Source organism: Quercus robur, chromosome 10, assembly GCF_932294415.1.
Source record: "Quercus robur chromosome 10, dhQueRobu3.1, whole genome shotgun sequence".
NCBI classification, from domain to species: domain Eukaryota; kingdom Viridiplantae; phylum Streptophyta; class Magnoliopsida; order Fagales; family Fagaceae; genus Quercus; species Quercus robur.
In genome coordinates, this window is record NC_065543.1 from 7,563,095 (window position 1) to 7,589,418 (window position 26,324).

General features: G+C 35.3%; 1 long non-coding RNA gene across 1 annotated transcript; it reads left to right on the forward strand.

The window, feature by feature from the left end:
- The first annotated feature begins 10,339 nt into the window (after positions 1-10,339).
- On the forward strand, positions 10,340-11,504 carry LOC126703428 (uncharacterized). Its single transcript, XR_007648065.1, has 2 exons — positions 10,340-11,044; positions 11,228-11,504. It is a non-coding gene; the product is annotated as an uncharacterized LOC126703428 (long non-coding RNA).
- The last annotated feature ends 14,820 nt before the right edge of the window (positions 11,505-26,324 follow it).

Sequence of the window (26,324 nt, forward strand, 5' to 3'; positions counted from 1 at the left end):
GATATCAAGTTCCTTCTCCTCTATTAAGGAGACCTTCTGTAGTCTTTCTAGGAATTCGGAATCCATGTCCACCACCACCAAGAGGGCAGTGTGATAAGAAGGGCTCACCTATGTGAGAAAAAAAAAGTTTGATTTTTGAAATAGGACTGAAATACTATTGTATCTATATAAAAATCAAAATCAAAACAATAAAATGCATGAAAACCTAGAATTGGGTTGTCTATTTTCAATCTCTTTCCTTAGACAGATCAACTCATATATGCAAAATTGTTTTACCTTCCATGTTTGGTTTAATTAGTCGATTTGCTTTCCATATATAATTTGATATGGTATGTTTGATTTACTTTCCCATATGTAGTGTGATTAGATTTGTAGTTTGAATGTCTATATATATATATATATATATATATTTTGTGTGTGTGTTTAGATTTACTCTTTATAATAAAATCTTGCCCTATATGTCATTATTTATTATATATAATAATTGTGTAATTAGAATACAGAAACAGAACCCCCTTTGTTTCTCAGAAAAATGAATATAGAATCTCCTTAATATTTTTCTTAAATAAAAAAAGGTGCATGTAACACAAGTGGAAGCTAATTGATTGGTTAGGCAAAATTGAGTGTCTAAACCCTTCTCAAACCTATGCTCTAACTTCAAACTAAGGGTGTCAATTCGGGTTAGCGTGTCGAGTTCGTGTCATATCGAGGTAGGGGTATTCGACTAAATAGCTCAATCTTAACCTGATCCATTTAATAATCATGTCATGATCTTTCAACCCTAACCTGACCTGTTAATAAGGCGGGTTGACTTGACCCAACCCATTTGACACGCTTAATAAATGAGTCATGTTGGGTTGACGTGAATGTAACACAACTCATTTCAACCTGCATAATATTAAATATAACATCCATCTAGAAATACTTTTTTTTACATCCCAAAAACAATGCATACACTTCAAGTCTTCAACCCACATTCAAAATAATATAGTTCAAGAAAAATATAACATTCATCTAGAAATAAGTTTTTTACACTCCAAAAGAAGTGCATACACTTCAACCCAAATTCAAAATAACATAGTTTAACAAAAATAAAATAGCATAGTTCAACAAAAATATAATATCCTTAGAACTCGCCAAATGCTAAGTATCAATATTGAAAGAATTGGAGCAAATAATAGACTAAAGTTTATAGAACAAAAACATTCTGCAGGAAAAATTACTGTAGAATTTTGAAACACCAAGAAAACGGTTTTCTTTAATTCTAAAACTCACTAAACATATTAGAGAGAGAGAGAGAGAGAGAGAGAGCAATAACCGGTTTGAGACTTTGATTTTGAGAATGGGGTGTGAGACTATAAGATAGTAGAGTAAGTTGTACGGCTTAAATACAAAAATAAAATTAGGTATTTATAAGAAGGTTTAGAGATTTAGGGTTTGTAGGGTTTAGAGATCTAGGGTTTGTAAAGTTTCAATTTCCAATTATATCCCTTGTAAGTTTTTGTAATTACTCACTTTTCTTTTTAATTTAAAATATATGTTGGATATAAAAGGTATTTGACAAATCTAAAATAAAATGAATATTTATTTGTTATACAAGTTAAACGGGTTGTGTTAAGTAGGTCATTTTGGGTTGACACAAATAAATTGGTGTGTCAAACATGTCTATTGTGGGTTACGCAGGTTGACCTACTTATGACACGTTTCTTATCGTGTTGTTTTCGAGTCAACCCGTTTATGATCTAAACCCATTAAGGCCTAACCCTAACTCACAAAAACTCGTGTCAGGTTTGTGTTGTGTTCACGGGTTGAGTCAAATATTGACACCCCTACTCCAAACTAAAGTCTTGTTAATTTAAATCTATACATAGGGTCAAAGTGGTTCTTGGATTGGACTTAAACAAAGTGACAACTCATCTTTTCACCCTAACCTTTTTTTTTTTTTTTTTCTTTTTTGAGAAATAAAAAAACATGGACACATAAGGGAGAGAGAATGAGATTCTATCATAAAGACACACCATAAAATCCAATAAAAAAGAACCCTAACCCAAGAGTTGGTAGTGTATTATAAGTCCAAGTAGATGGACTCACACTGGGATACTTCCAAAAAAGTAGCTCACATGACATGTTGACATTCAAAGGTCACATTTAGGAGTGCTCACACATATCTTTAAGTGAATTTCTTCATTTTGAATCTTATACTTCTGTTTTTACTTATCCGTCTTAATATTTATATTTTAGCTACATTCATTATATGAAGATATTGCTACTTAATAGCCCCAAAATCATTACTACAGAACATAGTTGGTCTTAGTAATTTTACAAAATTTTCTATTTAACTTAATATGTATTCTATTATTAAAAAAAAAAAAAAAAAAAGAAGGTATTTTATGATTACACAATACTCCTATTACACTTCTCTACTTTATTTACCTAGCTCCTACGCTATGATTCACATCCTATTCAATCTCTTGATCATAAATTATTGGGATAATTACAGTAAACCCACCTGGGGTTAGGCCCGATTACACTGTGCCTACCCGTGGTTCAAAACTTATCACTTTGCCCACCTGAGGTACCTTCCGTTAGGGATCTGTTACCCACCTCTCCGTTTGCCGTTAGAAAAACACATTTTTAAAGAAAAACAAACATAACAAAGATCAAAAAGTAGGGTTTTTATTTCTTAAGAACTTCTATAAGAACAAAACACAAAACACAGGAATAGCACAGATCAAATGCTCAATGAAATCCCTTTTAATCAGGAGGATCACGCAGAGGTGGGAATATAGGACAATTCCTTCAATAAAGACTTCATCAAATAGTTCCTAACAATCCAATTACATGCTCCACACTTGGAAAACCCATTGAAATGTGGATTAGGAAGCAATTACAGATCCCAGATCGTAATCTCGCCAGCGCGATCTCGTGAAGGCGAGATCGCGATCAACGTTGCGATCTCGCGAACGGATCGTGATCTCGCTGGTGCGATCTCGCGAAGGTGAGATCGCGACGGTGCGATCTCGCCGGCGCGATCTCGTGAAGGCGAGATCGCGATCAACGTCGCGATCTCGCGACGGCGCGATCTTGCGAAGGCGAGATCGCGATAAACGTCACGATCTCGCGACGGCGCGATCTCGCGAAGGCGAGATCGCGATCAACGTCGCGATCTCGTGAAGGCGAGATCGCGATCAACGTCGCGATCTCGAGACGGCGCGATCTCGAGACGGCGCGATCTTGCTTTCGCGAGATCGTGCCGTCGATCGCGGACACAAGCCACAACCCAAAAAAAATCATCAACGATCGCGATCCCAGATCGCGATCTCGCCGGCGCGATCTCGTGATGGCGAGATCGCGATCTCGCGAATGCGAGATCGCGGTCGTCAGACTAGTTGCAGAGAATGGATTTGGAATGGAGGACAAGGATCAACAGCAAAATATATTTCTGGTAATTTGTTTTTTGGGATTTGGAATTTTTTTTTTTTTTTTTTTTGGGTTTGGTTTGGTTTGAATAAAAGTTGGAGAGATCTATAAAAAAAACAAAAATAAAAAAACAAATGCTCAATGAAATCACTTTTAATCAGGAATAGCATTTGATCTGTGCTATTCCTGTGTTTTGTGTTTTGTTCTTATAGAAGTTCTTAAGAAATAAAAACCCTACTTTTTGATCTTTGTTATGTTTGTTTTTCTTTAAAAATGTGTTTTTCTAACGGCAAATGGAGAGGTGGGTAACAGATCCCTAACGGAAGGCACCTCAGGTGGGCAAAGTGATAAGTTTTGAACCACGGGTAGGCATAGTGTAATCGGGCTTAACCCCAGGTGGGTTTACTGTAATTATCCCTAAATTATTAATGTAAGATATAGAAAGTTTTCACTCATTGTTATTTCTTGATCATCAAGTCTACAACAATACAACTCCTTCATCATTATTTCTACTTTTATTTAACTTACATTTCATGTATTTTGTTTTAGTAGTCAGAAGAATTTAGATTCTAAACATCACTCCAAATTTCTAACTAAATGTTAACTCCACGTCTAGTTTCATCCATTAAAAATATATCATCTACAAAAAGCATACAACAAGGGATTTTATCTTAAGTTTATATAATGAAATCATTCATCACTACTATAAAGAAATATGGATATAATGCTAATCCTTAACGCAAACCTATAGTGATAGGGAATTCACTTGTGATGCCTCTACTTCTTGAACACAAATCCTCTGTACCACATTTTTTGTTCTACTTTATATTCCACTAATCAAAACTTGTCATGTGTTTATTTTTTTCCATTTTAAACTTTGGCTATTTTATAAGTTAAACAAATACATGACAAGTTGCGATTGGTAGAATATAAAGTGAATTACAAAAAAATGGTACAGAGGATTTGCATTCCTACTTCTTCAGGAGAAGGAAGGTTGGCAAGTTTCTTCTCATTTTCTACAAGGTCAAATGGTCATGGTTGTCCAATGGCCTTCAATGCATTCAGGATAGCGTAATTGTTGTTAAAGAATGTAGTTTTTTTTTTTTTTTTGAGCAAAAGGTAAGTAAGAATGTAGTATAAGGAGACTGCCAAGTCTTGAAAAATTGTGTGGCATTGAGGACTTCGAGAAATTTTTGGAATTTAAACGGTTTGTACATGCCAATGGATGTTGCTAGTCCAGCGTAAAGTTGCTGGAATGACTTATACCAGGTTAAATTGTGGAGCACACATTGTAGGACAATAATCTTCCGAACCTATTTTTATCACGTCAAATGTCAAAAGGTTTCAAAAGACCAAAAAATTCGCCCACATTTTATCTCTGTAGTCATTTAACACAACTCTCACTTGACTTGCTCGATAGAACATAGTGTCAACTCAAGGGGCCCTGATTTTTAAGAGTGGATGGAGTAGAATGCAAGTGAGGATTGGGAGTGTTGATGCCATTTTGCTAAAGGTCCAACGGGTCCTCGCCAAGTAAAGCCCAATCTTTGGGATCTCCAATTTGTAATATTTTAAGGATGACTCAAGCCTATGTATTTTGATGGGGAAATTAAGGCCAAAATGGCCCATTAGCATTAATTTTTGAAATATTTAGCAACAGAGCACTGTTTCGGAAATAATTAGGGAAATACCACTTTTTCTGGTACTCGAGCTTGGTGAGCTCGAGTACCATGTTTTTTTAATCCACCATCGCCCCATATTCAAGGAGCCCTATAGTGGCGTTTTTAAGCCCTATAGTGACGTTTTCGGGCCCTATAGCGGCGTTTTTAAGCCCCTATACCAGGTTAAGGGGCCGTATAGTGACGTTTTCGGGCCCTATAGCAGCGTTTTCCTGCAAAATTTTTTTTATAAGTCCCCATAACAGGTTCAAGGGGCCCTATAGTGGCGTTTTTAAGCTCTATAGTGACGTTTTCGGGCCCTGTAGCGGCGTTTTTTTTTTTTAGAAGATGTTTGACCAATGAAAAGATGGTACTCGAGCTCACCATGCTCGAGTACCAGAAAAAGTGGTATTTCTCTAATTATTTCTGAAACAGTGCTCTGTTGCTAAATATTTCAAAAATTAATGCTAATGGGCCATTTTGGCCGGAAATTAAAGTAGAATAGTATTTGGATGATACAAATTGGGCCTATTTTGAGTTTAGCATGGGACCAAAATTTTAATGTTTCTAAATGGGCTGTTGACCCTTGCAAAATTTAGGATACCCTGAACAAGTCGACGTGTTGGTCACTTACACGCACAAAACAAAAAGACACTTACGAATTGGTACTAGTACGAAAATTTGACCGAACCCTTTTTAGCCATGAGAAGCATGCTAGCTTTAGTAAATGATCTCTGACGAGTTTGGCAAATTTAGCAAGTTCCCTCGGTGCCGTTTTAGCCTATGAGGCTTCAGCAAATTAAGCTAAGTCAACAAATTACCCAAAATCATGATTAAAGTATTAAACAAGTCCACCTTAAGATCCAAGCAAAAAAACAATCTAAAGTTTTCCATCTTTCTAGAGATACAGCAGCTAAAAGCTTCAATTTTTATTCAAAAACGAATTCTGTAAGCACGCCAGACTTACTATAAAGCCTCAATACCAAACCAAGCTCATAATTAGCCATTAATACCCATCTTACCAACCATGCTTACTCAATTATAAGACTTCTAATTTCTAAACCATCAGAAGCAGCAGCTCTTTAAGGGTGTCATGTGTACTCTCTCTCTCTCTCTCTCTCTTACCTATATTTATGAATTATGACTAATAAATATTCAAAATGTTTCTTTGGTCTACTTTCCCTTTTGTGAGTCACTACTTTTGGACCCTTTCTAATTCTTTACTATTTACACCATTAACCAATTTAACTTGTATTTGATACTACTGTGAATTTGTGGGCTTGACTCCCTTCCATATTAAACCTAGGTTTATTGGCCCAATTTATTTGTTATTCCAAAAATCGATTAGCAAGTAGCAATGGGGAGGAGGAAGGATATGTGGCTTCCATAAAGTATTAGCCATAAAGGAGATAAGATTCCAATTATTTCTATGAATCTGATTATCTGAGTCTAATAAAAGATAATGATCACAAGCCCATAGTTGTAAAAGCCACAAAAAAAATTCCTGGATTGACTTGGAAAAACACTTTCCAAAGTAAAAAGGGATCTCTAAAAGTTTCCAAATAAAATAGTTCCTCAGCCAGTCTTCGACCAAGTGTCAGAGCCTAGCAAATGGTATGAACAGCTAGGTTACTCGTTTCGCAAAACTTTAAACTAGGAATCTACAAATCCATTATAGATAGAATGAACATGTGCTCTTGGAATCGACAAGGAACATCAGAAACTTGCATCTTTCTTCTTATCAAATGGGTATAATCTTGGTGGCTAGGATTCTCACAGATTCCAATTATTTTGATAAAATCAATTTTTGTTTTTTTAGGGAAAATTCAATTGATCGAATATATATATATATATATATATATTTATATATATATATATATGAGATGGGTTCAAGTTACACCTGGTGTAACTCTTTAGAGTTACACATTTTTTAAATCGTTGGATTTAAGTAGATCAACGGTTAAAAAAAGACTCTCATTATTACAAATATTCTTATTAAGATCTCATTAATTACCCTCATTTATTACATTCTAAACCTATCTCTAAACCCAAAAACGTTTTACGTCTGACTCTCTCTCTCTATTGGTTTCTCTCTCTCTTTGTCTCCTCCACCATTATTCCACCTCTACAGGTTGCCAGCAGAAGGAAAAAAAACCAAGCCGAACACTAACCAAAAAAAAAAAAAAAAAAAAAAAACCATGATTGAAAAAGGAAATCAAAAGGAAAAAGATAAATATCAAAACAAAAACTAACTATTAATGCTTTAGAACCAAGGAAATCAAAATCGAAAAGGCTGTCACCTAATTGCCTTTATCAGGATTTTCGTGCGTTGTAAACAAAACAAGACAATCTAAATTTGAAAAAGAAAACAAATAATAAAACGAAAAGAAGGATGTATGTATCTGAGTGACAACGCATCCAGTTCCAGGTTCAATTTCATTTAATCATGGCTCAAAGTTTTTAGTTAAGACTAATTAAACTGAAAAATAATAAATCATCACATAATCTTCACGAATCAAATATATACGATTTAGGATTCTATACAAGGTAAACTGGTAAAGTGCTTATCAACTTCCTTCAGAGTTCAAACATAAAAATATTCATTCTTCTTCATTTTCCTCTCTATTCAATATCTAACAATACGAACAAATTCATATATAGTCCTAACGGAGAGTTTTGACTTTGACTGTCATGTATAAAATAAATTTGATGGTTGTATTTGTAGCACACCCATTACCATTGTTTGGCTTGGTTTTTTTTTTCTTCTGTTGGCAACCTGTAAAGGTGGAACAATGGTGAAGGAGCAATGGTGGAGGAGCCAGAGAGAGAGATTCAGACGTCAAATGTTTTTGGGTTTAGAGATAGGTTTAGATTGTAATAAATAAGGGTAATTAATGAGATCCTAATAAAAATATTTGTAATAATGAGGGTCTTTTTTTAACCGTTGGATCTACTTAAATCCAACGGTTTAAAAAAGGTGTAACTCTAAAGAGTTACACCAGGTGTAAGTTGAACCCATCTCTCTATATATATATATATATATATATATATTTATAGATATGATAGATTTTCAATCTATAGTGTTTGTTTCATGATAATTGCTTTTTACCGTAAGGCCAAGAAACCAATTCATTTTGGTGTAAACGGGGTTTGAATCCCAAATTTCATATTCGATGAAAATAGATTTTATTAGTTGAGCTAACGGGAACCAATTAGATCAAATTAGTTAAATACAAGTGAATTTCTCTTCTTTCTTTCTTTCTTTTTTTTTAAAATTTTTTTTTTATTTTTATTTTTTATTTTTTTTATTGAGACTTGAGTTTACTTTTAGAGTCTGAATTTAGTAAGGATGGGGTGTAAAACCCATGATTGTCACATCAACTTTTTACTTGAAACTTAACACAATCTTATCACACATAATAACTTCTTAATAAACCCACAATTAAGTTGGATTTTCAAATGAATATTAAAATTGATTGAGTGTGGCTGTGCCTATTCTATAATATGTAATATGATGATGTTGCATGTTGAGATTGGAGAGGTAAAATTTAGATTTTATACCACATCCTTATAGAATTTAATCTCTTATTTTTATTATTTTACTAGTCAGTAACCCGCAAAATACACAACAAAGTTTAACAAATATAATTTTTTTCTTTCTCTTTTAGTCTTTTTGGCTTAAATATAAATTGATAATTAGATATTAATATGCATTTATTATGATTGTATTTATATGGAATTGTCTATTCTATCATTTAAAGAACATATGATGTTGCAATATTCTAATTGATGGTTTAAATAGAGTATAGAATCTAAATTTAATTAAAAACTATATATTTAATAATGACATTTTAATTGTGAGGCTTCAAAATTTTAGGTGATAACCAATTATGAAGTTAACTAAAGGTAAAACATTTTCTATTTTATATAGATTATATAAACTAGTCAGCAACCTACAATGCCACAGGCTAGTTTAATAAAATATTATTTGATATTTTTATCTAAAAAAATTAGGTTTTCTCTTTTATTTTGCGGATAAATATGAAATTTGAGAATTATAATAGTTATTAATACACATTTATTATGATTGTGTTTGTGTATGAAATATTATATATGAATTTAATAATTATGGTATTTATTAATGAGTATTTATTATGATTATTTTTTAAATGAAAATGTTAAATAAATAATTACGATAATTATTAATAGATATTTGTTATGATTGTGAAACTATTTATTTTATCATTTAAAGAAATAATTTCTCTTAAATAAAGCAAAATTTGGCAAGATTCTAATTGCAGGTTTTAATATAAAATAAAAATTAAAATAAAATTTTAAAATATATATTAGAATATTGACGTGTATCTTTTCAAAAAGAATACACAGAAAAATATTATGAAACCAACCAAAAGTCAAATGTCTTTAATTTTATATATACTACTCATAACTCCACACAATGTGTGAGAATATATAAATATTTTGTAATAAGGTGTACTACAAAGAAAAGAAAACATTAATTGCTTCAAGTATTGTATTTTATTTTTTATATGACTTCTACAAGTATTTTTTTACTATCTTTTTATCTCTACAAATATATCAGTCTATAATTTTTTGTATGTTTGATTAATATTTTTTTCATAAGGTGATCTATATTCTTCTAACTTCGGTTAGTAGTCTATTATATTTGTCTAATATACAACTAAATTTTATAAGTTTCAAATTTATTATTCAAAATTTTCATCTCTTAAGGACTAAGGAGATAATCATGCTTATAAAAAAAAGATTATCTGATAATCAAAACTTATCACAAAATTATAATGTTATCCTAAACAACATTATAATAGAAACCAAAGAAATAATATATAGATTTTATAATAATTTATTACTCAAAAAATATGCACATTCAAATTTATAACCATGTGGATTGCACTTTAATATAAACTCAATTTCTTATTTCTTAAAAAATCTAAGTATTAAGTATTAACTCCAACCAAAGCTATAAGAATATTAAGAGGGAGAGATAAGACTTTGTGATGGTGAAAGAGAACACAACACTTAAAGACATATTAAAAAAATAATCAACCTAAATTTAGAAGGAGAAAAAAAAAATGTTAAAAATAAGTGAATAACGTGCCACAATGATAGAGTAGCAAAATTTATTGCTATGCCTCCATTTTTATATATTAAATAATATATAGATATAGGTTATAGATAGATTGATTTTAAAGTCTTCTTAATTCAGGCCCATCCAAATCAGGATCCGGATCCTCTCCATTTCCCTTTGAAATGGAGAGGCTCCAGTACACGGACAGGATCATCTTTGCATTATATCAAGGGCCAAAAATGTGCCACGTCATAACTTAACCCACTTAACCCAAACCACACTTAACTACACTTAAACTAGAGGCTGTTTAACTCAATCGGACAAACCACTGTTTCTCTCTCACCAAACCCATCTGAACATTTCAAATTCAAACTCTCTTTCTCACTCTCTTCTCCAAGGTTCTCTCTCGCCCCGCCATCATGGTGCCCCAACTTTTTAACTCAGCTCCTCGCTCAGTTCCTCGCTCACCACACAGATTGAAATCCCTAACCCACGAACTCAGCTCCTTGCTCTCATGGATTCAAGCTCGATCCCTCACCCACAAACTCAGCTCCTTGCTCACCTCACACTGCGAGTTTCCTCTATCTCTCACACGGCCTCTCACATTCACACACACAACCCCGCTAGCGTCGACGAGCAGAGCCGAGCCCAGTGCCGACGTGCCTAGTCGAGCCTAGCCCAGCCCAGCGACGATGCCAATGAGGCTGAGCCCAGCCATCGACTCCTCTCCTCCCATACCCATCGGCTCTCTCTACCGTCGACCCATACCCATCGGCTCTCTCTCCCTCACCACAAGATCCTTTCTCCCTCTCTCCCCTTGCCACCCCCATACCCATACCCATACCCATTCTGATTTTGCTTGGTAAGTTATTTATTTGATTTTTTGTTTTGATTATTGTGAAATTTTGGGTTTGGATTTGGATACTTAACATTTAGGTTATTTATTTAATTTTCAGTTTTGATTTTTGTGAAATTTGGGTTTGGATTTTGTGGTGTAATATGTAGATAATTTTTTTATTTTTTTATGTACAATTGAGAATCTCAGAGTGATTCAGAAATTGTTGATGCTAAGCCTCTTGTGCTTTCAAGAGGAACATTGCAGACTGCTGATTCAAAGGAACCATTTGCAAGGTTACATCTCTTGCAATTTTGTCATCTATAACACGTAGATACTTCTGGTGATGACATGTACTTTAAGTAGTTTTCATTCTTAACTTATGTGATCTAGATTTCATATAGTAGTTAATCCATTCAGAAACTTATTATGTTGCTATAATTTTGAAGAATCTATTAAATTCTAGTATTACTTTTCTTTTAAGAAATTATGGGAAAGAGCTTATCAGATAATTAAAAATTATGCATTCCGTATGAATGTTCTATATGAATGTTCCTTCATGCCTTGCTTGGGTTTCTCTCTTCTGTACCAAAAAATCACAAAATAGTCAACCATACTAGTTAACCTAGTAAATAACATACAAGTTTCTAGTGATTTGAGTTTCACATATATATGTATGTATATTTCTACTACTTCCCTAGGCTTAACTGCATAGCCTAGCTCCCTCCATACTTCATCTAATACAAACCTTGCATACATGCGCAGAACAATGTTTATCTCAAAGATCGAAAGCTTGTAAGTAGGGAAGAGGAGGAAGCTTAACATGACAAAAAAGAGCTTGTCAGATAAGCCAAGGAGACCTGCCTGGAAACCAAAGAAGGATTCTAGTCTATGTCAAACACTTGAAATCTCTCAATGGAACTGGGCAAGTTATCCTTGGCTACCAAACAAGACTCTTATCTTCATGTAAGACATCCCTTCTTCTTAACAATCTCCATTTTATGGGGCAAATAATAGAGTAGAAAGCTAAACTGGGGGAAGAAAGAGAAAGTCTAACATGAAAGAGAAGAGCTTGTCAGTTAACCAAGGAATGACCTACGTGAGAACAAAACAAGGTTTGTAGGCAGTGCCAAACAGTTGAAACTCTTCAAAGTAGCAGGCAAGTCATCCTTGGCTATCAAACATGACTCTTATCTTCATGTTAGACCTCACTTCCTCTCAAATGTTCTTGCTCTAATTTGAAGTTCTGGAGTTTCAATTTATAGGCAGTGAAAGAAGAGAAGATTAGATTTGGATCAGTATTCAAAATTAGCTAGTACCTCACCAAGAGCATTATCTTTGCATATCTTCCTCTCGTCAGGTGCATTATTTGGCAGCCCTAACGGAATATATTCCCTTTAGTTGAGGGGACCCAAGTTAATGTATTATTTTCATGTAGCTCGTCCATGAGGAAAGAATTTTCACTGGAAGAAAACTCATGCATTGATATGCTATTTAGTCACATGGCTTCTTGATCATGCCACTTGTTGTGAATATGTACCTAATTACGCTGACCTTAAATTCCTTCAAAGGATGTACAACGCTAAAAGAAACAAGATCCTCAAAAAAAATCTTAGAAAACTCTACCACGTAGAGTTCTTTTAATCCTATTTCTTCTTTTAAAATAAATATTCTATTAACATAATCTCTTAAAATAATAGTTTTTAAAAACTACTCGAAATATGTAATGTTAACATGAAGTAGACGCTTTTCTAGAGTTAGGAAAAGATAACAAATAAAGAAGAGATCGAGATAAAAATGGGTAAGAGAGGCATGAAAACACATTAACCAAATCACATTTAATTACAAATTTTGTTTGTTTTTAGACCCCTTAAAACACAACCAGATTAACCTAGTTAATTAGTCAGGTAATTACTTAATCAAATTATCTAAATCTAGGTTAACACAAATATATCATATCATTGTAAAGTGCGAAAAATAAAGAACACAACGATATGATAACCCAGGAAAACCAAACCGGTAAAAAACCTGGGGAGGATTTAACCTAGCTATTCTCAAGGTAAAATGAATCCACTATGAAAGAATTGAAGTTTACACAATAGTCACTTAGACTACTAACATCCTATTGCTATCTCGAGTAGGAAACTTACTACCATGACCACATGACTACTTCGAGTTCACGGACTACTTCTTTCTTGGATTCCCAGCAATCACAAGCACTCTCGCTTTTATATCTTTAAGCTCTTGAATCTGCAGCTAAATTGATTACTAAGCTCTAGATATCAATCTTGAGATTGGAAACTCTAAGTGTATGTGAAGGTAAATACCTGTAGATCTCACAGAAGATTCACACACACAGCATAAAGAGCAACCTCAAAACGTGGCTAGGGTTTTCCCTTTTATACTTAAGACAAAAAATAAAAACTTACACGTCAAACGGGTTTAGACTGATTGAAAATTCTGCAAAAAAAACAATCTGCACGACTTTCGATCGATCGAGTCTAATTCTCGATCGATTGAGCCAGGCAAATTTACACAGTAAATCTTGTAGTAACTTGATTCCAATTTTACATAAAAACACATACTTTGAGCAAGTCTAAACAAGACTAAAACGTTTTGATCATGGTTTGCCAACATTACAAAATGGAGTTCTAATACATTAGTTCCTAATTTCTTAGAACCTAACAAACTCCCCTTTTGGCAATTCATGACAAAACACAAACTAAACAAAGTGCTCAAAGTTACATAAAAACAGCCCATTACAAAAAAATATTGCTCAACACAACAACTTCAACCTAACTACCATCTATCAGTTGCAAGTGTAGACAATAGCATGACTGAATCAACTTGTATATTCTTGAAACACTCAACAAACACATAAACGCATGTGTGGAAAATACAAGTAAAATAAAATAACTTCTTGATTTCACATAACATAAAAATATAGACTTATATCATGAAAAACCTCAGAAATATAAATCAATAAACAATGTGAAACAATAAACATATATCATCAATGTATCTCCCCCTATCATGGACAACCCAATCAAAAAAAAAAAAAAAAAAAAACATCAAGAGCCAAAAAAGTAAATACAAAATGAAGCACCTAGATACAATCTAAAAGCTCCACAACTCCAAAACATCAAAAATCTCCCCCTAACAACAAAATCTCCCCTACATATGTACTCCCCATTTTTGTGACAAATTTCCAAAGGGCACTCACTCATCAACAAAAAGAGGTGGCGGAGGTGACCATCTAAAATGCTCTAAATCTGCTCATAAGGCACGAAACTCATCAAGCATATCCACCAAAAGCTAACCATGAGCCGCCTGAACGGTTATGACAGTCTCCAACATACATTGAATGTCTGAATCATCTGGTGCAACACCAAAAGACTCAACCCTAGGGCGTTTAAAGCTTGCTCTCATCTGAGCAGCCCTCTGCCTAAGAAAGGTGGCACCGATAAGAGCAATGATATGAACAAGCTCAAATGTAGGAAACTGCTCTAATCCTAAATGCAAAAGAATCTGATGAATGAAAACCGGAAAGAAAAAAGCATGAGCAGTGAAACTACTCCTATGAACCTCAATCAAAGAACGAATAAAAAGATGAGGAAAACTCAAAGGAGCGTCTGTGACAAGAGCATACAAAAACGCACAACGCTCGATAGGGATGGTGTGCAAATGAGAGATGGGCCAGATGGAATGGCAAGAAATCTGGAAAAAGAGATAATAAGTCTCGGTCAACTCATGAGAGGTGATCCGAGGATCAGAACCCCACTAGATAGAAGTACCAGTAAAAAATGACATAATGTCATCAAAGGGCGAAGACTTATCGTACGGATAAACAGGATACTGGACCAAAGATACCCCAAGAGCAGCAGCCACTACTGAAGGAGTAATGGTATACACATCACCCCGTATCCAACTTTTCACAAGAGTGTTGGAATCATAGGAGTGGACAGAGAGGTTCGAGTAGAACTCTCTAATCAAGGTAGCTAGAGGAGAATGATCAACATCTAACAAAGGTAACCAGCCCCTATGGTCAAAGTTTCTCCTAATCTCCCCATCCAGCTTGTCTAACAAAACCTTCCTCTCAGCCCAAATATTCCTACGAAGGTTCAGCTTCTCATATGCTTCCTGGTTTTTCTCACTCAGGAACCTCTCACTATCAAAGGTGGGGGAAGAAGTAGAGGTGGAGGTCCTATGGGCTCTAGTCTTCCTAACCATAATGCTAAGGATTAAAAGGACAGACACAAAAGAGATAGAGAGAAAAAAAAAAAAAAAAAAGGTAGAAAAACCAAGGACAGACTGCAAGTTAGCACAGAAAAATTAGAAATAACAATTCTATATGATGCATAAACATCAACACATGATGCACGCTCAAATGCAGTGAGAATAAGTTCAATTTTACTCCAAAAATTGGCTTGAGCATAGAGTTTACATCAAAAAACCTAAAATTTGAAAAACTCATTTTTACAAAACACAACAAATTGATCAATTGACCATTACACAAGAGAGATAACACATTATAATGATCAAATGAATCAATGTAACAACCCAATTTCATCAAATTAAGCACAATTGAACAAAATCCCCAAATTGGGTAGTTTCAAGCCGTAGAAATTTCATTTTTTCACAAAGCAACAAATTGATCAAATTAATTCACATAGAATAGTTGTATATCATCCCACAACAAAAACCCATTGACCAATTTCGAAAGAAAAGACTTACATCAAAAAAATCCCAATTTCCCTTAGGTTCGAAATTTCCCTTTAATGCATGGCAAAAATGCATGAAAACAAGAAAATAAATAAAAAAAGGAGGGGTATAAAGGCCTTACCAGCCTTAAATGACAAAAACCCTTGAAGAAATTTGGGCAAAAACGACAAAAATCTTGCTTGGAATCTTAGACCGATCAAACAAAGAGAGAAAAGCTTTTGAAAGTTTTGAAATAGTGTTTGAACACATGAGAAAAAAGTTTTTTAAAAAATCTCTATACTATTTTCGATTGATCGAAAATTAGATTCGATTGATCAAAAATCACTTTCGATTGATCCAACAGTGATCGAGTGGGGTCAGATTCAAAACAAAATTTTAATCGCATTTTTGATCGGTCGAGAAACAGATTCGATCGATCGAAAATCTAGAAAACACAATTTTTTGAAAAATAGAGCAATTTTATGCAGAAACTTCTCAAAGCATAGTAAAATGCATGAGTATGAGATGAAATGCTCTTCAAAAACACTTGTATTGAACCCAGATTTCCCAAAAATAAGATTTTCAATCAATTATCCTTGAATTCTCAAACAACAAACATGTTTTGCATAAAACTCAAGGAATTTTCAAACTTGGTTGGCCAAACCAAAATCACACACAATAACATGTACAAAGTTTAGTAAAGAGTAACTTGTGTAGTATGCGCAACGAGTAAAAACTTGAAATACATGTGAGATGATATGAGAATAGTAATTAAGCACACTTTTTACAAAATTCATCACATAGAATTTGAAAGAGATTATCACCTAAAGAGTTACATCATATAACTTCCACATCTCCTAGAATAAAAGTTTGCAATCATGTAAGTTTCTTGATTTGCCTCATAATATACACACCAATTATATTTGATTAGAAACTTATTAAAATAGCCAGGATAATATACACACTAATTTTATTTGATTGTGAAGTTATTAAAGCCCAATAATGTATACACCAATTTTAGTATTTAAACCGAGGCTACACCTTATGTTCATTTTGTGCATGTGCTACACTTTCTCGAGCATAAAATCTTACGATATGCACTAAGGTGTTCATGATTGGCTAGTAAACAGTGATGAGATGGTTATTTATACCTTTCTCAATAAGTTCAAGTCTGACAATCAAAGGCATGTGACTTCAAGATCAAGATCATGTGATCAAAAACTATAAACATCTTCCCACACAACATGCATTACAAAGCTCAGACTAGTAAAGTGCAATAAATAAATTCATCAAAGCTAAACAAGATACATACACATGTTATGTAAAAATAAATTGGCTAACCTTGATTTCAAATCCAAGACAAATAATGCAAAACACATTTTGCTTCCCTTTTCTTTTCTTTTTTTTTAATATTTTTATTTTTATTTTTGAAAAGAAATAACAAAAACAACCTAGAATGAAATGCATGAATGTTATGCAATGCAAATCCTAGAAAAACAAAAATCACGAAAACAACAAAGAGGAATGGTCATAAAGAGTAGAACGATGAAGCACAAGAACCATGTCAGAAAGACTCAATTTAATTGAGCCTTTTGCATCCAAAACTTTTTAGATGCAACTCTAGTATTGGTGTTATTCTTCAAATTAGAATTCTGAGCAACTCCAAGATTGGAATAAAGGTTTAAAGCCTTTACCAACTCACCAATAAGAACCATAGGATCTTGTGCTTGGGGCACAGGTACTTTTGGTTTATTTGCTCACTTAGCAGCTTGCAACTTGAAACAGTTTAGACGAATGTGCCCAGACTTTCCACAAAAATGACAAACACATGCAGGTCTATCATGCAACTTGTGATGGAGATCAAGGCACTGCTTCGAAGGATCTCGTTCAAGTACCAATTGGGTCGGTTACAAGAGCACGAGCAAAGAAGTTCAAGGATGTACTCAACAGACTCATCCAAGAGTTATGGGCTCAAGCAAACTCGTGGAGGCCCATTGAGCATGATCCACGTGGGCAACAAAAAATCGTCACCTTGATTCAAGTTCTAGAAGGATCCGATCAAGGCTAAGAATTGGCATGAAATATTTTGGGTCTATGTAAAAAACGTTATTCTAGATTTAGGTGATTTATTTCCTTGTTTTTAGGTGCATATAATGCTTTTTAGGTCAAACTTTATTCCTAATATGATTAGGTATCAATTAGGAGTTATTTTAGAATAAATTTTCTTGTCTGTCAAGTTTTAAGGAGCCCTTAAATAGTCATCTAAGTCTGTAAACGTTTTTCATATATTATTGATAAAACTTGTGAGGTTTATTCTCTTTGGTTCTTTGAAGAACTACTCGAAATTATCGAGAATTCCCGTAGCGTTCATCTCGACTTATCAAATGGAGTTTCCACCACCGTTTGTGGTGTCTTCCTTATACCGAGGTTCTTGTTTGTCATAAACAACGGGTCGAGGTCTCACATTTGAATCTGTCCATAGAACGATCTTGGGTTCCCTTTCGTTGTTGGGTCTCGTTATTCTTGACGGGGTTCACATCATTTGGCATCAGAGCAAGGTTTCTAGTTCAGGTTTGCCTATCCTTTAACATATTTATCTCTTCTTAGCCGAATTTCCTTTACCCTATCTGTTCAATCTTTGTTTGTCTTGTTGATGTCTAAACTATTGGTCTGGTCTCACATCTCTTAGTTATTTCGAAATCTTATTTCATTATTCTCAAAAGCTAGTTGTTGATCATAAAAATTAAGAAAGAAAAAGAAAAAAGAGAGAGACTCGAAGAAGAAGACAGAAAGGAGTCTGAACAAAATAAAATAAAATAAAATAAATTCACTATTCTGTGCTTCCAAAATTCCAAAGCTGCCATATTCCTTCTAATTCTAATATGAAAATTTCCATATTCCTTACGTTCAAATATGAGATTCCTTGATTAGTTCTTGGTGAATTGTTGCTGGAAATTTTGAGTTGTTTGTTTAGTTTCAAAAGAACTGAAAGAGAATTATCGAGTGGAAAAAGGCAAGAGTGGTGAGAACATCAGAGTGTAAAAGCCATATTATTTTGAGTGAAACATGAGTGGAGAGTGATCCATATTCTTGAGTGTAAACACGTAAGGGAGTGATTCGTGAGGTTCTTTTTTTTTTTTTTTTTTTTTTTTTTTTTTTTTTTTTTTTTTTTTTTTTTTTTCTTTCTTCTAACCTTTGTTTTGCAGTAATCATGTCTCGCGATAGTGGTAAGAGCATTACCGAAGATGATACAAAATTGGCTGATCCGAAAGTGTTTTTGGAGGCCATGATGAGTGAGATGAGGCGTGTGATGAAGATGGAGATGGCGCAGGTTCACGAACGGATAGATCAAATGGAGAATAGACGTGAGGAGCAACCACAAAACGGTCGTAATTTGCATAGAAGGGAAAGAGTTCCACCGAGGGAGGAGGATGAAGAGCGTTATGGGTCTGGTTTTGATGAAGAAGAAGATCGGGATTCCATTGTTAGCAATAGGAGACCTGGAGGAAGATTTAGAGAAGCTAAGAATCGGGAAGATAACAACTTGGGTGGTATTAAGATGAAGATTCCGTCCTTTCAAGGTAGGTTTGATCCTGAGGCACATCTTGAGTGGGAGAAGAAGATGGAGTTCGTGTTTGATTGCCACAATTACTCCGAGACAAAGAAGGTAAAATTAGCCGTGATTGAATTTTCTGAATATGCTATTACTTGGTGGGATCAGCTTGTGATAAACAGGAGGCGGAATAGAGAACACCTAATAGACACATGGGAGGAGATGAAAGTAGTGATGAGAAAGCGATTCGTTCCAAGTTACTACTACCGAGAGTTGTACAAAAAGCTACAAGGTCTTAGACAAGGGAGTCGAAGCGTAAAGGATTACTACAAGGAGATGGAGATTGCTATGATCCGCGCTAATGTAGAGGAGGATCGGGAGGCTACAATGGCTAGATTTTTGCTTGGCTTAAACCAGGAGATCCATGATAAGGTAGAGATGCAGCATTATGTGGAATTGGAAGATATGCTGCATATGGCTATCAAAGTGGAACAACAACTCAAGAGAGGGAATGGGACACGTGCAGGCCATAACTCTAGTTCTACCTCTTGGAAATCGAGTCATGCTAAGCCGGTGGACAAGTCACAAACGCCCAAACCCGAGCCCAAGTCCGCGACCACTAGCCACGTTCCTTAAGGTAAAACCGAAGCCTCTACCTCTAGGAATCGTGATATTAAATGTTTTAGATGTAAAGGCAGGGGCCACATAGTAAGTCAATGTCCAAACAAACAAGTCATGGTGTTGCAAGCCAATGGTGAAATTGTGACTAATGATGAAGATTCCGAAACCGACGACATGCCGCCATTAGAGGATGTTTCCGAGGAGGAGTATTTAGCCCCTGATGCATTGACATTGGTGGCGAGGAGAGTATTGAGCTTGCAAGCAAAAGGAGTTGATGAAATACAGCGAAAGAATATCTTTCACACTAGGTGCTTCGTTAAAGACAAGGTATGTAGTGTGATTATTGATGGTGGTAGTTGTACTAATGTTGCAAGCACAATTATGGTAGAGAAATTGGGATTGCCCATGGTAAAGCACCCTAGACCGTACAACTTGCAATGGCTAAATGATAGTGGTGAGATCAAGGTGAACAAGCAAGTGTTAGTTGCATTTCGAATCGGTAAATACGAAGATGAAGTGTTGTGTGATGTAGTACCGATGCAAGCGGGACACTTATTGCTAGGACATCCATGGCAGTTCGATAGGCAAGTGAAGCATGATGGCTTTACGAACAAGTACTCTTTTGTACTTAATCAACGATCAATCACTCTTGTACCATTGACACCGCAACAAGTATACGAGAATCAAGTAAGATTACAAAAGGAGAGTGATCAAAAGAAAGAGAGTGAGCAAAAGAAAAAGAGTGAAAATCAGATAGAGGCCGAGAAAAATGAGGGAGAAAAAGAAAATCAAAGTTCGGCCCTTGAGAGAAAATCAGAGAGAAAACAAAAGAATTTCTATGCAAAAGTGAGCGAGATCAAGCAAGCAATGTTTTCAAATAAGCCGATGATTGTACTTTTGTACAAAGAGGCACTTTTAAACACTAACGAACTTGACCTTGCTTTGCCTAGTTCTATTGTTTCTCTTTTGCAGGAGTACGAGGATGTCTTCCCCGAGGAAACACCACATGGGTTACCTCCAAACCGAGGGATTGAACATCAAATTGATTTTGTTCCCGGTGCAACCATTCCAAACCGACCAGCTTATAGGAGCAATCCCGCGGAGACAAAGGAGCTTCAAAGGCAGGTAAGTGAATTGTTGGAGAAAGGGCACGTGAGGGAGAGCATGAGCCCATGTGCAGTTCTGGTCTTACTTGTACCTAAGAAGGATGGGACGTGGAGAATGTGCATTGATTGCCGAGCCATCAACAACATAACGGTAAAGTATCGTCATCCTATCCCACGCTTAGATGATATGTTAGATGAGCTGCATGGTTCTTGCATATTTTCTAAGATTGATTTAAAAAGTGGTTATCATCAAATTAGGATAAAAGAAGGAGATGAATGGAAAACCGCCTTTAAAACAAAATATGGTTTGTATGAGTGGTTAGTTATGCCTTATGGTTTGACTAATGCTCCGAGCACCTTTATGAGACTTATGAACCATATTTTGCGTGCATTTATAGGCAGATTTGTTGTTGTCTATTTTGATGATATACTCATTTATAGCAAAAACATAGACGATCGTGTAGTATATTTGAAATCCGTTTTAGATGTGCTAAGGAAAGAAAGGTTGTTTGCTAATTTAAAGAAGTGCACTTTTTTCACCGATAAGCTTGTATTTTTGGGATTTGTTGTTAGTGCACAAGGTATACAGGTTGATGAAGAGAAGGTACGTGCAATCCAAGATTAGCCGAGCCCCACAAGTGTAAGTAATGTTCGTAGTTTTCATGGACTTGCTAGTTTCTACCGGCGGTTCGTGAAGGACTTCAGTAGCTTAGCCATACCGTTTACCGAAGTGATTAAGAAGAACGTTGGATTTCGGTGGGGAGAAGAACAAGAGAAGGCATTTCAATTAATCAAAGAGAAGCTGACTAACGCACTTTTGTTGTCTTTACCCAACTTTTCAAAAACGTTTGAAATTGAATGTGATGCTTCAGGTATTGGTATAGGCGTCGTTCTTATGCAAGAAGGACGACCAATTGCTTACTTCAGTGAGAAACTCAGCGAGGCAGCCTTAAACTACTCAACTTATGACAAGGAGTTGTATGCATTGGTTCAGGTTTTAGAGATGTGACAACACTACCTATGGCCTAAGGAGTTCGTGATTCACACCGATCATGAGTCCTTGAAACACTTGAAGGGCCAACACAAGCTAAACAAAAGGCATGCGCGATGGGTGGAGTTCATAGAGACATTTCCATACGTCATTCGGTACAAGCAAGATAAGGAAAATGTAATCGCTGATACACTTTCTCGTAGGTATGCCTTACTCTCCACACTTGATGCAAAACTGCTTGGTTTTGAACACATTAAAGAATTATAAGCTGAAGACCACGAATTTTGTGAGGAATATCGAGCTTGTGAGAAAATCGCCTCTGGTAAGTTCTTTAAGCTTGATGGATTCCTATTTTGAGAAAATAAGCTATGTATGCCTAATTGTTCTATGAGGGAGTTATTAGTGTAGGAATCACATGGTGGGGGATTAATGGGACATTTTGGAGTTGCAAAGACCTTAGCTATTTTGCAGGAACACTTCTATTGGCCTCACATGAAACGAGATGTCAAACGGATTTGTGGTAGATGTGTCACATGTAAGCAAGCTAAATCCAAAGTGCAGCCCAACGGTTTGTATACTCCTTTACCAATTCCTAGTGAGTTTTGGATTGATATTTCAATGGATTTTGTGTTAGGATTGCCTAGGACTAAACGTGGAAGAGATTCAATTTTTGTGGTCGTGGATAGATTTTCTAAAATGGCACATTTTATTCTATGTCACAAAATAGATGACGCTTCACATGTTGCTGATTTGTTCTTTAGAGAGATTGTAAGATTACATGGCATGCCTAGGACAATTGTTTCGGATAGAGATGCTAAGTTCTTGAGCTATTTTTGGAAGACTTTGTGGTGTAAGCTAGGTACTAAGCTATTGTTTTCCACTACTTGTCATCCACAAACTGATGGTCAAACTGAAATAGTAAATAGGACTTTGTCTACTCTATTGAGGGCAATCATTAGAAAGAAAATCAAAACATGGAAAGAATGTTTATCACATGTTGAGTTTGCATATAATAGAGCTGTTCATTCTGCTACCAAATTTTCGCCATTTGAAATTGTGTATGGGTTTAATCCCTTAACTCCATTGGATTTATCTCCTTTACCTTTGACGGAGCACGTTAATTTAGATGGCAAAAAGAAAACTGACTTTGTGAAGCAGATTCATGAGAAAGCAAGACTCAACATTGAGCGAAGAACGAAGCAATATGCCACACAAGCCAACAAGGGATGTCGTAAACTGGTTTTTGAACCTGGAGATTGGGTTTGGCTGCATATGAGAAAAGAAAGATTCCCGGCGAAAAGATGTTCTAAATTGCTCCCAAGAGGAGATGGTCCCTTCCAAGTCCTCGAGCATATCAATGACAATGCTTACAAGCTAGATTTACCTAGTAAGTACGATGTAAGTGCTACTTTTAATGTTACTGATTTGAGTCCTTTTGATGTAGGTGATGATTTGAGGGCAAATCCTTTTCAAGAGAAGGGGAATGATGGAAATCAAGGCACCGCTTCGAAGGATCTCGTTCAAGTACCAATTGGGCCGGTTACAAGAGCACGAGCAAAGAAGTTCAAGGATGTACTCAACGGACTCATCCAAGAGTTATGAGCTCAAGCAAACTCGTGGAGGCCCGTTGAGCATGATCCACGTGGGTAACAAAAAATCGTCACCTTGATTCAAGTTCTAGAAGGATCCGGTCAAGGCTAAGAATTGGCATGAAATATTTTGGATCTATGTAAAAAACGTTATTCTAGGTTTAGGTGATATATTTCATTGTTTTTAGGTGCATTTAATGTTTTTTAGGTCAAACTTTATTCCTAATATGATTAGGTATCAATTAGGAGTTACTTTAGAATATATTTTCTTGTCCATCAAGTTTTAAGGAGCCCTTAAATAGTCATCTAAGTCTGTAAACGTTTTTCATATATTATTGATAAAACTTGTGAGGTTTATTATCTTTGGTTCTTTGAAGAACTACTCGAACTTATCGGGAATTCCCGTGGTGTTTATCTCGACTTATCAAACGGAGTTTCCACCATCGTTTGTGGCGTCTTCCTTATACCGAAGTTCTTGTTTGTCATAAACAACGGGTCGAGGTCTCCCATTTGAATCTGTCCATAGAACGATCTTGGGTTCCCTTTCGTTGTTGGGTCTCGTTATTCTTGACGGGATTCACATCAACTTGCCCTTAGGAGGATTAGGAGTCTTAGGTTTAGATTCTTGAAGATCAACCCTAATTTTCCTAGGAGGTGAAACTTCTATAGGTTTGACAACCTCACTCACAGGAGGCTCAAATGAAGGAACAAAATTTGTGGAATGAGTTTTAGGCACAGAGATGCTTTCTACAAAACCTAACCCAATTTTGTCAAAGGAAGATTTTTGAACACTCAGCATGTGATCAAGTTTGAAGCTTGTAGACCTAATAGTTTGTTCTCTAGTGACAGATAATTCAAGTTCCAAATTCTTAACTTGATCAAGTTTGTTCTCTAGCATGTTCTCAGTCTTCACATTATTCAACAATTCATTAACATCAAACAGTTTCACAAGAAAATTCATCTTATCAAGTTCAAAAGATGCAATTTTCTTTAATCCTAGATCAACATTTATAGCATCCTTTGCAACAACTTTGCAAAGTTTATTATAGGTTTCTTGTAAATTTGCATTCTCATAGAGTTCCCCATCAGAAAGGTTCTCTTCAACAACAATATTTTCATCAACTACAGCAGTAGCAATGAAAGCAATGAAGTTTCCATCCTCATCACTAACAGACTCATTATCAGAAATTTCATCATCACTAAGGGTTACAGCCATAGCCTTACCCTTAGATCTCAAGAATGTTGGACATTCAGAATTCACATGACCATGCCCTTGACATCCAAAACATTGTTGACCCATAAGATTATTAGAAGGTTGACCTACTTTCTCTTTAGGTTTTTCAATGTTGTTCACCTTAGTGGGATCATTCCTCCTAAAATTTCTAGGTTCATCATTATTTTTACCTCTTGCCCTTCCGTTATTGTTCCTAAGAAAGTTTTTAAAGTTCTTGGAAAGATAGACAATCTCTGTAGCAGAGAGCTCATCATTAAATCCACTCACATCAACATCATCAACAGACTTAAGAGCCATTGATTTGGATTTGCTAGTGTTAGGTATGTTCAACTCATAGGACTAAAGAGATTCTACAAGTTCATCAATAGGGATGGAGTCCACATCCTTGCTTTTAGCGATGGCAGTTACCTTGGGTCTAAAATCCTCAGTCAAAGATCTAAGAATCTTCATAACAATTTTAGATTGATCATAGTTTTCACCCAAATTATAGGCAGAATTAACAATATCATTAAGCATAGTATAGAATTCATCAAAAGAGTCATCATCAGACATCTTAATGCTTTCAAATCTAGTAGTTAATTGTTGCAACGTATTGATTTTAACTGCCTTTGTGCCTTCATGCACTGTTTGGGGGATATTCCAAACAGTATGAGCAATCTCAACATTTGAGATTCTCTTAAATTCCTCCATAGAAACAGCATTAAGAATAGCATTCATAGTTTTGCTATTAAAAGCGGTTGTTTCTTTCTGAGAATTTTGCCACTCACTAACAAGAGTAGTAGGCTTCTTCCATTCGTATTCAACGGAGTTCCAGACTCTCTCATCAATAGATTTCAGGAATGTTTTCATCCTTATTTTCCAATAAGCATAATTATTCCCATCAAAGTGAGGTGGAATAACAAGAGAGTGTCCGTATTCCATGACAATAGAAGTCAAGGATCAGCTCTTAGATCAAAAGATCTACAACAAGAGAGCACCCTGCTCTAACACTACTTGTTTGTTTTTATATCTCTTAAAACAACAACCAGATTAACCTAGTTAATTAGCCAAGTGATTACTTAGTCAAATTATCTAAATCTAGGTTAACACAAATATATCATATCATTGTAAAGTGCGGAAAATAAAGAACACAACGATATAATAACCTAGGAAAACCAAATCGGTAAAAAACCTAAGGAGGATTTAATCTAAATATCCTCAAGGTAAAACGAATCCATTATGAAGGAATTGAAGTTTACACAATAGCAACTTAGACCACTAACATCTTATTGCTACCTCGAGTAGGAAACTTACTACCACGATCACGTGACAGCTTCGAGTCTATGGACTACTTCTTTCTTTGATTCCCAGCAATCACAAGCACTCCCGCTTGTATATCTTTAAGCTCTTGAATCTGCAACTGAATTGATCACCAAGCTTTAAACATCAATCTTGAGATTGGAAACCCTAAGTGTATGTAAAGACAAACGTTTGTAGATCTCACAGAAGATTCACACACACAGCATAAAGAGC